The sequence below is a fragment of the Gopherus flavomarginatus genome, chromosome 11 (genome assembly GCF_025201925.1).
Source record: "Gopherus flavomarginatus isolate rGopFla2 chromosome 11, rGopFla2.mat.asm, whole genome shotgun sequence".
In the NCBI taxonomy this organism is placed as follows: Eukaryota; Metazoa; Chordata; order Testudines; family Testudinidae; genus Gopherus; species Gopherus flavomarginatus.
In genome coordinates, this window is record NC_066627.1 from 42,557,362 (window position 1) to 42,572,941 (window position 15,580).

The window sequence follows — 15,580 nt, forward strand, 5'->3', positions numbered from 1 at the left end:
CATTCTGCATCATAAGATACCCTCTTTGTTCCACAGTATACAGAGTAAAACAGAGAATAATTAAAATAATAAAGGGCTAGATCACATCCATGAGTATTCTAGATCAGTGTTTTCCAAACTTGGGACTCCACTTGTGTAGGGAAAGCCCCTGGTGGGCCGGGCCGGTTTGTTTACCTGCTGCATCTGCAGGTCTGGCCGATTGCAGCTCCGCGGCTCACTGCTTCAGGCCAATGGGAGCTGCTGGAAGCGGCGGCCAGTAGGTCCCTCGGCCCGCGCCTCCCACTGAACTAGAGCAGCGAACCGTTGTCAGTGGGAGCCGCGATTGGCCAGACCTGTGGACGCAGCAGGTAAACAAACCGGCCAGGCCCGCCAGGGGCTTTCCCTACACAAGCAGCATTCCAAGTTTGGGAAACACTGTTCTAGATGATGAGAAAGTATGTTTTCCATTTCAGTTAGCTCAGCAGAATGATCTTAATACGATTGAAAAGCTCCTTAACACCCATGTAAATACAGTAACACATTCACAAACATGTTTAGCTGGTCATGTTGTAGCCTAGAAAGGAGCTCTCCTCAGGGTGACCAGAGGTCTCAATTTTATAGGGACAGTCCCGATATTTGGGGCTTTTTCTTATATAAGCACCTATTACCCCACACGCTCTGTCCTGATTTTTCATACTTGCTATCTGGGCACCCTACCTCTCCTCCTTCTCTTTTTCAAGCCACAAATACTTTCCAGTATACAGCATTCACACGTCAACATATCCTGGGATAGAGCATTCACACACCAACCCTTATTCAGGTTGAGGCTAAAGGCTCAACTGAGTGCAAAATAAACAACAAACCAAACAAAATTTATTTCAGTGATATAAGACTCATATTTCTATTTAACCAGTAGGGCTGTCTGATCATTCCACATTGCAGACTTTAAACAATCACTTTCATTTCTCCTTGACTGGAATGTTTAAACGACCAAATTGCAATGTGTAGAAATTAACTCTCTAGTTTATCCTGGTAGGATAGAGTCATTTTATGATGAAGAAAATTAGCCATGATGAACAGGGCTACATTCAGAAATTGTCAGATGAAATTTCTGCTTAAATTCCAAGGATGATTATTAAAACTGGGCAGATTAGTATCTTTCTTTGATACATCAAGCTACATGTACAACTCGTAAACAACAAGACCACTTCATGTCAGTGTCCATTAATCATATCGAAGAATGTAGGCATATATTATCATAGTAGCTTTTGTAAGAATAGTAGAGAGATGAATTCTTTGCAAGGTATTCAGTTTGCCTCCCTGATAAGTTCCAGACTCTAGCTTTTGATCTGAACATAAACAGGATATATTTGAAAAATCTCAAGTATTTTTAAATCAAATTTCCATGTAAAGCAATACAAGATTTTGACCAAAACAGCCACATTTGTCGGTGGATAAAAGCAGGACAATGTTCATCCTTAATTAGTATACAAAACTTGATCTTCTTTCTGCAGTTCTTAGTGCAGAATTCTATTGATGTTTTAAATTGATTTACTAACTACCACCAATGTCATTTCAGCTGCCTACATGAAAATGTTTGCTGAGTTGCAACAACTCAGAAGATTGCCAAGGGTTATAAAAAACAAAGGCCTAATAAGGAATCCAATATAAGCATCAGCCAAATGACTTTGGGAGGGGGAAAAATCAGCTGCTTTCAGTTTTCTTATCATTGCTTACTTACAAACTTGCGAGTATTTGGTTGATTTTCATTTCCTGGATGGAAAGCACCTGAGTGATGGTAACAGGAGCGTAAAGAAATGACACTATGTAGTTGATGCTTAGAAGAAGATAAGTCCAAGGGGCTTCAAGAACCTAAGAAGTTAAGAGCAGGTGGTAGTTTAAAACCAGTAGTCATTGGCATAAGTGACGGTCACGTTAACACCACCCTATACCAAAAACCCACCAACCACTATGCCTACCTTCATGCCTCCAGCTTCCATCCTAGACACTCCACATGATCCATTGTCTACAGCCAAGCACCGAAGTATAACCACATCTGCTACAACCCCTCAGACAGAGATCAACACCTACAAAATCTTCACCAAGCATTCTCAAAACTACGATAACCCACAAGGAAATAAGGAAACAGATCAACAGAGCCAGACGTGTACCCAGAAGCTTCCTACTGCAAGACAAGCCCAAGAAAGAAACCAACAGAACTCCACTGGCCATCACATATAGTTCCCAGCTAAAACCTCTCCAATGCATCATTAGTGATCTACAACCCATCCTGGACAATGATCACTCACTTTCACAGGCCTTGAGTGGCAGGCCAGTCCTCGCCCACCAACAACCCGCCAACCTGAAGCATATTCTTACCAGTAACTACACACCGCACCCTAGTAACTCTAAATCAGAACCAATCCAAGCAACAAACCTCAATGCCAACTCTGCTCACATATCTACACCAGCGACACCATCACAGGACCTAACCAGATCAGCCACACCATCACCGGTTCATTCACCTGCACATCCACCAATGTAATATACGCCATTAAATGCCAGCAATGCCCCTCTGCTATGTACATCGGCCGAACTGGACAGTCCCTGTGTAAAAGGATAAATGGACCCAAATCAGATATTAGGAATGGCAATATACAAAAATCTGTAGGAGAACACTTCAACCTCCCTAGACACACAATAGCAGATTTAAAGGTAGCCATCTTGCCTCAAATAAACTTCAAGACCAGACTTCACAGAGAAACTGCTGAGCTTCAGTTCATCTGTAAATTTGACACCATCAGCTCAGGATTAAACAAAGACTGTGAATGGCTTGCCAACTATAAAAACAGTTTCTCCTCCCTTGGTATTCGCACCTCAACTGCTTGAAGAGGGCCTCATCCTTCCTGACTGAACTAACCTCGTTTTCTCTAGCCTGATTCTTACTTGCATATTTATACCTGCCCCTGGAAATTTCCACTACATGCATCTGATGAAGTGGGTATTCACCCACGAAAGCTCATGCTCCAATACGTCTGTTAGTCTATAAGGTGCCACAGGATTCTTTGCTGCTTTTACAGATCCAGATTAACATGGCTACCCCTCTGATAATTGGCATTATTGATATCCTATGATGACTATTCCAGAATCTTTGGCCCTATGACATTCGAATGACTCTGTACGTCCATTTTACCATGAAAAAATTAAGGTCCACCCCCCCGCCCTCCCAAAAAACCATTTATTACTAGTTATTCATAGCACTAGCTTGTTCCCATTGAAGCTAGTAGGACTCTTGCCAACAACTTCAAGAGGAGCAGAAACAGACCCATTTGCAGTTAACTACTTGAATATTTGAGAAGAGAGTATCACATAAATGATGGTGGTTCAGATTATCAAGTGTAACATTTTGTATGTACCTTGCATATGTGTGAGTTGGACATGTACAAAATGGCACCTTGGAAAATCTGAGCCAAAAATCATTTGGAAAAGAAGCATTTATGTAAAGGCTAATGTAGCATCTGGGATGAATATTGCCTAGAATGCAGGGCCACCACCTATCCTGCCCTTCCTAGGCCAGTATCTATCAATCTGGCCCTCATTCTTTAATAGCCTACTCATTTGTTAAGTGGAGCACTCAAGTGCATGACAAATTGAAAGCCTGAAACTGAACCTGTCTTCTTGTTAATAGTAAGGTTCATATAGACCAGGGGTCAACAACCTTTCAGAAGTGCTGTGCCGAGTCTTCATTTATTCACTCTAATTTGTTTCGCGTGCCAGTAATACATTTTAACATTTTTAGGTCTCTTTCTATAAGTCTGTAATATATAAATAAACTATTGTTGTATGTAAAGTAAATAAGGTTTTTAAAATGTATAAGAAGCTTCATTTAAAATTAAATTCAATTAAAATGCAGAGTCTCCCGAACCAGTGGCCAGGACCCAGGCGGTGTGAGTGCCACTCATAATCAGCTCGTGTGCTGCCTTCAGCACACGTGCCATAGGTTGCCTATCCCTGATATAGACCCTCTTTTTCTAATTCCAGCATAATTAGCTACTATAGTCAAAAACTCCCATGGGGCCTGAATTATATGCTCTCCGCTTCACAGGGATGCAGTGCAGGCAGGAGAACTGTAATAAATGGAAGAGCGGGGAGGTGGCTCACAGGAAACCTTGAGAAACATTCCCTCTGGGAGCTCCACTCAGCTCAGACAGCTGGAATGTTATGCTGCTTCTGGGCTCCTAAAAGCCCCCACTGACTGGGAGAAGGTTCCGTTTACTATACTGTAAGGCTTTAACTATCCCAGTATTTTACCCAGTCATCAGTCCTTACAGGACAGGGAAAACAGCTGCCTTTCTGTGCATGCAGAGAACTAAGTGCCTATAGGCTGCACTGTGCACCTGGATAAAGCCTTAAAAGTTGCTATTCCCAGGCTTCTTCCTCTGGTTTCTCCCGCCCGTGTGCCCCACTAGTCCTATGGATAATTTGCAGAGGCGCCAGGATGGTTATGTGTAGTAACAGTAACTCACCAGGCCCTCTGAAGAGCTTACTGCCTCCTTCCCTGCCCTGGGTGCCTTTTTCTGCAGCTCAGTTCCCTTTCACACCACCATAGTGAAGAACATCAGTCAACTCTTCCCCCAAGCCCTTCTCTACTGGAGTCCCGATTAACAATAAACTTGATATATGTGGTGCTTCCAGTCTCTTTGAAAATTTGGCCCAATCCTTAACACACTTATCCAAATCGTAAATGTGACAGTTGCAAAGCTCGCCTCCAGCATATTCCCCTTTTTAAGCTCTCCCAGCTGGATCTGCTACACCTTAGTTACAGAACCAGTGTTCTGTCCAAAACAGCTATTTTATCCCCATTCCCATGACTCAGTCTATAAGCAATTAATTACTACTTGAAATCTGCTAATTACTTTATACTCAGTATTAACAGTTGGACAATACATATCAAATGTCTATTATCCATAGGATCTAAATTAAAAACCAACACCATTTCATCAAATACTCTCTGAAAGGCAAAGACAAAATGCAGGCAACATCCCAAGGCATGCTTTTCCAAACACAACCAGAACTAAATGCACATTATTAACGATGTGTCTTCCTGAGGTAAATCTACACTGCTCTTGATTAACTAAATAAGATAAATTAATTCAAATTACAGTCAGTATTTTAGGATCTAAATGAAGTGTAATAGAGCTCCAATTATCTAAAGATTTCAGATTCCTCTCGCCCCCATTTTTAGAAGCCCAAGAAATTACCCCTTGTTTCACAGATATGGTTAGAGAAGGCTCTTTAGTAATAGCTACAGTGAACATAAAATAGAAGTCAAATCTGCAGAGAACACTTTGTAGAAATCAAAGTACGGAAAATTAGCAACTTAAGATTTTTCTTGGGCTTTGGCTTTTTGTCCTAATGCTCCCCAAGCACAGCTTAGTGGGCCTGAATCTCCTCATTGTTCCACCAGTTTTACATTAAGTTATACCCATGGAAAGTCGCTAATGGAGAGCAGACTCAGGCACTATGCACTTGTTTGCTCTTCTATGTGGTTTGAAGGTGTTAGGATCTACTCCATCATTACTTCAACTATTATGACAACCAAAATATTACATTAACATATAAATTGGTTGGTATGTAAAAGCATGCAGATTACAGGCCAGAGTAGGGAAGGTAAAAAAGGAAAATGTGACTAAAGGAGGATGAGATAAAGTGTGTGTGGCTGGAATATACGCATAGGACCAAATCCAGCAACCTTTACTCAGGTAAAACTCCCAGTGGCATCAAGCCTGCACCTTCCCCTTAACTCATTGAATTCAGAGGGAGCAAGACGGCAGCCTTAACATGGTGCTCCTATTAAATGCTGGTGCTTTTCATACTTTGTGCAAATTCACTAACATTCCAGTTCGTCAACTGGCCCAGGGACTTCGCATTGCTGACCTCCCAGTGAAAGTAGCATCGAGTTCAGTGGGAGTTTTCCAGAATAAAAACTGCAGGATTTAGTCCACATGTGACAAAAGGACAATGAATTAGTTTTAATTACTAATAGAGCTTGCTGATAGTTGCTTGATGTAGCTAATATTAAAAATTATTTTACTTTATCCAGGTTCTTATATCTCAGGGGTGCTATAGGAACCTAAAATCATCTAGCAGTTAAATCACTGGTGGCCTGATACAGAGCTCACTGAAATCAGTAGGAATCTTTCTGTTGCTTTCAATGGGTTTAGATCAGGCCCTAAGCCTTGAGTACTGTGCAAATATTTGTGGTGGGATTTAATTATTATTTATGCAGTTAATGTCTGCACATCCATGTGTCTTCCTTATTGTAACAGAAAAGCTGATTTACAGTGTTTAATGTAAAATGTTATCTGTTCCATTAAAAGATTTTTCTTTGTGCAATTCCATGTTGTACATACACAAATGGGCCCAGTTCTTCTTTTTATCTGTGGTCTGGTCTCAAAAGTCATGTGTTTGGTGCGGTAGAACATAGAGTTTGTTACAATGAAGGAGACACCTTGGATACATACATGGAATTCCTACTCATTGCAATGGGAGTTGTGTGCATGTACCAGAGGGAGTTTGACCTAGAGAGTTTATAATAACCTAATTAATTAGTTAATGTTCCCACAGTGTTTTGATGAAATGTGCGATTTAAATCCTATTATTATTGCTTCAGCAGAATGATGAATTACACCGCAGTAGCCTGATAAAGATAAAGCTTATGAAGAAGGAATGTTGTATTGCAGTAATGACATAGGTCTTGGAATAATTTCTGGGTATGTTCTTGCCCTGGGGCTGAAGCTGTTTTTGCCTGCGCCCTGAAGCCAAAGCTCGCTCTCTCAATGTCTGAACTTGCTTGCTTCCTGCTTGAAGTCAGCTTTTCTTTGAAGCCTGAATCATGCCTCGGATCTGAACCTTTGAGCTGTGTCATCTGCAGCAGACGCCAGGACTTCAAAATATTTTGTTGGCCCCTTGCCAGGTTTCCAGGGAACTATATGCCCTGGACTTGTTGAGCTGGTTGAGAATTGTTTGATAAAACTTTGATTTTATTTCAAATGAAATGAACATTTTTGGGGAAAAACAAAATAATTATTGTCAGAAAACTTTAAACTTGATAAAATTGTTTTAATGGGGCTGGGGAAAATACATATACATAGAAAAAGGAAAGAAATTGTGATGGGAACAAAATAAATAAGAGTGACTGGCTAAAACACATAATGGATGGAGCCAAGGGATTAGAGATCTGGAGTGGAATCCTGACCCCAGTGACATTAATGGCAGCTCCCATTGGTTTCAGTGAAGCCAGAATTTCATCCTTGGTGTCTAGCTATAGGAGCTTAGGGCTGGTTAAACCTCAGTTTAGGGCTTTCAGCTAAACTTTGTCTTATCCTGAAAAATGGGTTTCATGAAGGGCTGATTATTTCACATGGATGTTGGAACATGAAGTCCATGTATTTTTTATGGGACCTTAAACTAAAAGTCCCTTATGTTTGATATTTACAATAGACTGGTGTTTTCTTTGTGGAAGGATGGTCCAGTGGTTAGGGAACCAGCTTAGAAGATGCAGGTTTAATCTCCAGGTCTGCTACAGACTTTCTATGTAACCTTGGGCAAATCACTTTGGCCCAGATCCCTGCAGGGACTTGGCTACCTAACTTCCAGTTTTTAGGTACCACTGTCTGGGGCGGCTCCAGGCACCAGTGCAGCAAGTGAGTGCCTGGGGCGGCAAGCTGCACGAGGCAGCCTGCCGGTCGCTGTGAGGGTGCAGTCAGGCAGCCTCCCGAAGGCGTGGGACTGACAGATCACCCACAGAAATGCCACCGAATCTGCCGAAGGCTGCCTGACTGCCATGCTTGGGGCGGCAAAAAACACAGAGCTGCCCCTGACCACTGTGATCCACAAAACTCCTGCTTGGCTGCTGCCTAATCCTGTAGGCACCTGAGCTTACTTGGCACCTAACTTGCTGCTGTAAAAGTCCCTTAGGTGTCTAAGTTTTTGCCTCTGGGGATACATGCTGCTGCCTCATTCTAGGCACCCAGACATTTATTTCCTGCCTATTCCCCTGTGCAATCCCAGTGAAAATAAGTGTTTGCCCACTGATGATGGGCCCAATCTAGTAGATGTGCTCTGAGCACAAATACCATCTCAGGCCCCATTCAAAAATCCAGCCAATTCTGGAGGTACACACTCTATACATTTGAGCTTTGTGGTTAGAACACTCATCTGTGATGTAGGAGACTCAGGTTCAAGTCCCTCCTCTGCTTGAGGGAACAAAAAAAAATTGAATCCACATTTTCCAGAAGAGGGCCCTAACCACTGAATTCTCGGATATACTGATGCAGGACTCCTTCAGTCTCTCCTATTGAAACTGTTCCATTATGTGCCATTCAGTCCCAGGCAGAGAATTGATCGTAGGTCTCCCATATCCCCGATGGCTGCTGTAACCACTGGGATAAAAGTTATAAGGTGGGTGGTGGCAGCACCTCCCTTTTCAGCTGCTTTGCATGGAGTGCGGCAGGCACCTCATTAATTCACACAGGAATAATTTACATCTAGGCTGCTGACTCCAGGAGTAGGGAAAGCAGAGATAGGTGCATCCCTGCAGCCCAATCTACATGCCTACCTCAGAGAGGGGCGGGGCTTAGGACACACCCCTCTTATTAGCATCTCCCATTGGGTAGCCTAGGCAGCTCCTGCCCAGCATGTTGGCTTTTTTGGATTCATTCTAAGATGCCTCTCTCTTCCCATTCATTGTATAGGATATAAGAAGTCTAGGCACATAACTCAGGCTTTGCAGATCCCACTGTAGTTTCAGTGATTTTCTAGGTGCCTGAAAGTTAGGCATTGCAATGCCTTAGTCTCTCTGTGCCTCAGTTCCTCATCTGTAAAGTGGGGATAATAGTAGTACTTGCCTGCCTCACAAGTGTGTTGTGAGGATAAGTACATTAAAGATTGTGAAGTGCTTTGATATCTACTTATGAAAAATACAATGCATTACTATTTGCTTTTCCTCTCGTTACTTTCTCCTTGGTCTAGAGCCCCTATCTCCTATACTACAACTGTAACATGCAAGCATTTCACCAGAGTTTGCAGCATTAATTATTATTCTGTTATAGGGTTGAACTATGTGGTTTGATCTCAATGTGAGTCCTCTTTTGGCTATGGCTTTCAGGTGCCTAAATCATCACTGATGTATCCCAATCTATTTCAGATTATGAACTATTTTGCAGATAAAAGTGGACACAACAGGTGTCTTTCAATCCAGATATTTGAAATTGTTTATCCTTCTAGAGCAGTGCTTCTCAAAGTCAGGCCACTGCTTGTTCAGGGAAAGCCCCTGGCGGGACAGGCCGGTTTGTTTATCTGCCGCGTCCGCAGGTTCGGTCTATCACGGCTCCCACTGGCCATGGTTCATCACTCTAGGCCAATGGGGGCTGCGGGAAGTGGCGCGAGCTAAGGAATGCATAAATGCTGTCCCTCGCCATCACCCATAGGTGTCTTTTCTTTCCAGCTATTTGTTTCTTTCAAACATCTATGAATGTGGAAAAGAAAAAGATTTCCTCAAGTTGTTAGTAAATCTTACTCCCCACTCCTTGCGCATAATTACTGCAAGGCTACTAGGTCCCTGAAATTCCCCCTCAGAGTCTGCATGCTACAGCTCCTAGTTCCCCCTGCTTGACTGTCTATATTGATGTTGCTATTGTAAACTGTGTGGTTTGGGATCATTACTGTAGTATAAGGGTTCACCTTCTGTCTGGGATGGCACTGATGGCTGGGGCAGGGGACTTTTCTGAGCTGGAGCTGCGGGTTGGGCAGGCAGGCAGGCAGCTGAGCCGACTGTTCCTGTACACTGTCCCCTGGCTCTTCCCATCATTGGTCTCTCATTCTGCATAACATGACAAACTGAGACAGAGCAGTGCAGCTAGAAGAGAAAGCAAATAGGGAAAATCAGCCCCCAGACTCAGGTGTGCAGCAGTGGGAAAATCCTAGAAATAGTCAGAAGCACCACTGGAGCCAAGATCAGGAAACATAAAGGGTGCGAATACGTATGAGACCAATTCAGAGACAATCCCTGCCTATTACTCTTTGGGTCCCTTATCCATATTTTATAGTAGCAAGTGGGACAGGCTCTTGTTTTGGAGAAGACTTCTTCCAATTCTTCAGTGCTACATGGAACACCCAGCAGTAATCATTTTTGATCTGTTCTTAATGGCATAGGTTTATTTACCACCTTCTTGACACATGATTTCCCACCCATGTCCTATTTGCCAAGAAATTGTCTGAGCGAAACCAGCACAGTATGTGGACACAGGCGCCTTTTGAGCATTAGAAGGGGGTAACATCAGCAACACTAATGTGAGCGTTCCGAGTTACAGCATGCTGGCCTCAAATCTAAAAAGCCAGGCAAGAACCACGAGCCAGAAATTATGCTTTTTGTAGCTAGATCTGAAAACATTGCTCTAAGCAAAAAAATCGTCTCCCATTGTCATCAAAACAATTGCAGCTTTAAAGCTGACATCATTATAATTCTAAATTTGTCCTGAATAATTTTTTTTCCAAAGGAAGGAATAATGAGAAAGATTAGAGGTATGATCAGAAATCACATATGGGCTGTTGAGTACTGGAAATGAGGCTGTTTACTATTCTGCTGACTCAAGAAAAATTGGGTCAACATGACTCATCTCTTCTTTGTTTCTTCCCATCAAAGAAACATTTTTAGAATTCAAAGATTGATATCTAGGGGTTTTTTTTTGTTTAAATGGAACATAAAACAAAAAATATCTGTTCACCTGTCTTCTATGGCATGGAAAGACAATTAATAGAATTGTACTGCTGCATTTTAATTATGTTTGGGTGTTAATTTTCTGTATTAAGTTATAAGAACATAAGAAAGGCCGTACCGGGTCAGACCAAAGGTCCATCTAGCCCAGTATCTGTCTACCGACAGTGGCCAATGTCAGGTGCCCCAGAGGGAGTGAAGCTAACAGGCAATGATCAAGTGATCTCTCTCCTGCCATCCATCTCCATCCTCTGATGAACAGAGGCTAGGGACACCATTCTTTACCCTTCCTGGCTAATAGCCATTTCTGGATTTAGCCACCATGAATGTATCCAGTTCCCTTTTAAACATTGTTATAGTCCCAGCCTTCACAACCTCCTCAGGTAAGGAGTTCCACAAGTTGACTGTGCGCTGTGTGAAGAACTTCCTTTTATTTGTTTTAAACCTGCTACCTATTAATTTCATTTGGTGACCCCTAGTTCTTGTATTATGGGAATAAGTAAATAACTTTTCCTTATCCACTTTTTCAACATCACTCATGATTTTATATACCTCTATCATATCCCCCCTTAGTCTCCTCTTTTCCAAGCTGAAGAGGCCTAGCCTCTTTAATCTTTCCTCGTATGGGACCTTCTCCAAACCCCTAATAATTTTAGTTGCCCTTTTCTGAACCTTTTCTAGTGCTAGAATATCTTTTTTGAGGTGAGGAGACCACATCTGTACACAGTATTCGAGATGTGGACGTACCAGGGGTTTATATAAGGGCAATAATATATTCTCAGTCTTATTCTCTATCCCCTTTTTAATGATTCCTAACATCTTGTTTGCTTTTTTGACCACCTCTGCATACTACGTGGACATCTTCAGAGAACTATCCACGATGATGCCAAGATCTTTTTCCTGACTTGTTGAAGCTAAATTAGCCCCCATCATATTGTATGTATAGTTGGGGTTATTTTTTCCAATGTGCATTACTTTACATTTATCCACATTAAATTTCATTTGCCATTTTGTTGCCCAATCACTTAGTTTTGTGAGATCTTTTTGAAGTCCTTCACAATCTGCTTTGGTCTTAACTATCTTGAGTAGTTTAGTATCATTTGCAAACTTTGCCACCTCACTGTTTACCCCTTTCTCCAGATCATTTATGAATAAATTGAATAGGATTGGTCCTAGGACTGACCCTTGGGGAACACCACTAGTTACCCCTCTCCATTCTGAGAATTTACCATTAATTCCTACCCTTTGTTCCCTGTCTTTTAGCCAGTTCTCAATCCATGAAAGGACCTTCCCTTTTATCACATGACAGCTTAATTTACATAAGAGCCTTTGGTGAGGGACCTTGCCAAAGGCTTTCTGGAAATCTAAGTACACTATGTCCACTGGATCCCCCTTGTCCATATGTTTGTTGACCCCTTCAAAGAACTCTAATAGATTAGTAAGACATGATATCCCTTTACAGAAACCATGTTGACTATTGCTCAACAGTTTATGTTTTTCTATGTGTCTGACAATTTTATTCTTAACTATTGTTTCAACTAATTTGCCCGGGACCAACGTTAGACTTACCGGTCTGTAATTGCCGGGATCACCTCTAGAGCCCTTTTTAAATATTGGCGTTATATTAGCTAAATTCCAGTCATTGGGTACCGAAGCCGATTTAAAGGACAGGTTACAAACCTTCGTTAATAGTTCCGCAACTTCATATTTGAGTTCTTTCAGAACTCTTGGGTGAATGCCATCTGGTCCCAGTGACTTGTTAATGTTGAGTTAATCAATTAATTCCAAAACCTCCTCTAGTGACACTTCAATCTGTGACAGTTCCTCAGATTTGTCACCTACAAAAGTCGACTCAGGTTTGGGAATCTCCCTAACATCCTCAGCTGTGAAGACTGAAGCAAAGAATCCATTTAGTTTCTTCGCAATGACTTTATTGTCTTTAAGCGCACCTTTTGTATTTCGATCGTCAAGGGGCCCCACTGGTTCTTTAGCAGGCTTCCTGCTTCTGATGTACTTAAAAAACATTTTGTTATTACCTTTGGAGTTTTTGGCTAGCCGCTCTTCAAACTCCTCTTTGGCTTTTCTTATTACACTCTTGCACTTAAGGTGGCAGTGTTTGTGCTCCTTTCTATTTGCCTCACTAGGATTTGACTTCCACTTTTTAAAGCAAGTATTTTTATCTCTCACTGCTTCTTTTACATGGTTATTAAGCCATGGTGGCTCTTTTTTAGTTCTTTTACTGTGTTTCTTAATTTGGGGTATACATTGAAGTTGGGCCTCTATTATGGTGTCTTTAAAAAGGGCCCATGCAACTTGCAGGGATTTCACTTTAGTCACTGTACCTTTTAACTTTTGTTTAACTAACCCCCTCATTTTTGTATAGTTCCCCCTTTTGAAATTAAATGCCACACTGTTGGGCTGTTGAGGTGTTCTTCCCCCACAGGGATGTTGAATGCTATTGTATTATGGTCACTATTTCCAAGAGGTCCTGCTATAGTTACCTCTTGGACCTGCTCCTGCGCTCCACTCAGGATTAAATCTAGAGTTGCCTCTCCCCTTGTGGGTTCCCGTACCAGCTGCTCCATGAAGCAGTCATTTAAAGTATCGAGAAATTTCATCTCTGCATTTCATCCTGAAGTGAAATGTTCCCAGTCAATATGGGGATAATTGAAATCCCCCACTATTATTGGGTTCTTAATTTTGATAGCCTCTCTAATTTCCCTTAGCATTTCAACATCACTATTACTGTCCTGGTCAGGTGGTCGATAATAGATCCCTAATGTTATATTTTTATTAGAGCATGACATTTCTATCCATAGCGATTCTATGGAACATGTGGATTCGCTTAAGATTTTTACTTGATTTGAATCTACATTTTCTTTCACATATAGTGCCACTCCTCCCCCTGCATGACCTGTTCTGTCCTTCCGATATATTTTGTGCTTTGTATTTTGTACATTTGTATTTTGACAATGAAGTCTAAAATGGATGGACAGGGAATTCTTTTTTTCATGTTTGTGGGGTGCAAATATCTAAATAAGTATTGCTTATTTTAGTATTTATTGAATGGATATTTCATTTAAAAAAAGTTTAACCAATTTTTAAAGTCTGAATGGAGAAAAATACAATGCCATTTTCTTTAAACTGAATATAATTCAAATTGAAATTATTATGATATTACCAAGGGTACAATCTGGACAGCTGAACAGCTGTGTCTCTTCAATTCTCCAACCTAGGGGGCCTTTTACACTGCTTCACTGCGAGAGCAACCACTCCTGGTCTCCTCACATGCAGCCTCCAGCATGTAAATCACTCTAGGTATACTGTATGAGTGCTATAATCAGCCACACACAAATTACACTGCAGGGAAACACCAGCAAGATCCCAGTCCCAGACTTTCCGTCAGAAATGTGCATCTTGTACAGCCCAGCATCTTGCTGGACAACACAAGTTCATATAAAGTCCATCATTTCGTTAACAGAAAATGATATGCGAAGATCGTTATCCCAACCCTTCAATCCAAACACACTGATTTAGATAAAACAATAAAACAAGTTTCTTAACTACAGAAAGATAGATTTTAAGTGAGATAAAAGTAAGAGTTGGTTACAAGTAAATAAAAGGTAAAACGCAACTAATATGTAACTTAACAAGCTAAGTGAATTCAAAGAAAAAGGTCTCTCTCACCACGTCTCTCCATCTTACTGACTATACTCCTTTCAGTCAGGATCTCTCCACCCACTCCAAAGCTATTTCTTTTGTTCTTCTAGTGTTGCTGATGTCATGAGTAGAGGTGAGGGGAGAGATCATTTGGGGCATCTGTTCCTCCATTTTTATATCTTTTCCTCTTCCTTGAGAATCACCTTCATCTGGGGTTCAGGAGACAGCAAGTCTGTGGGGATGGGAACTTTCAGCTGTTTCTCTTTGCCAAGATGTAAATTTCTCATTCACACCCGTTTTCCTGCCAAAGAATGGTCACTGAATACGGTGATGGTCCATTTAATTTTACTGACATCTGGCTAAGGCATCAGTTTGCCTTTTATCTCTGAGGAACTGGGTCGTGGCAGTTTCCCCAGATTTAGAATATGTGTTAGTAACATCATACAATGGAACCTTATAATGTTACATATAATGTTGCCACACATATTTTTCCAGGACAATAATGATCAACAAGTCATGAGTTTTCAGATGATACCTTACATGGTATAGTTTGTACTAAATGTATCATAGTCTTGAAAAATGGGTGAACATAGGGTACAGACTGTCACAGTGACCTATGAAATTTGTCCTCTGATCAGTGAGATATAGGTTGTAATCCACAAAGAAAAAAAAGGTGTCAATTCCTTGTACTAAATTGGGAGATGTTGCAATGACAAGAGAAATATAAACAGGGAGCTAAAAGGATTGGAATTATGCTCAGGAAATATGCTAACAACTAATATTGCGTCTGATCCTGAAAGTGTTATGTGGGTTTTCCTCCAAGGGGAGGAAATCTCTGTGAGATCCCCACATACCAGTCCTTTGGGGCTTAAACCTACCATAAACATAGCAGAACCCTCATAAAATAATCTCATGAAAGGTGCAATTGGATTCACTATTAATTATTATTATGAGGATAACTGATAGATGTTTCATACAAACCTGTATCTTTTGCAAAATATGAAATGCTTTGTGCTACATGCTCAGTGTATTAATAATTGAACACAATTATTATTCCTAGCCTCCCCACCACAGATATGATGCCAGTGCTTTGAAAAATAACTAAGTGGCCTAAGGGCAGCTCTGGCATAAAATACCTTTGATTGATTCCCAGCCTGTTTCTTG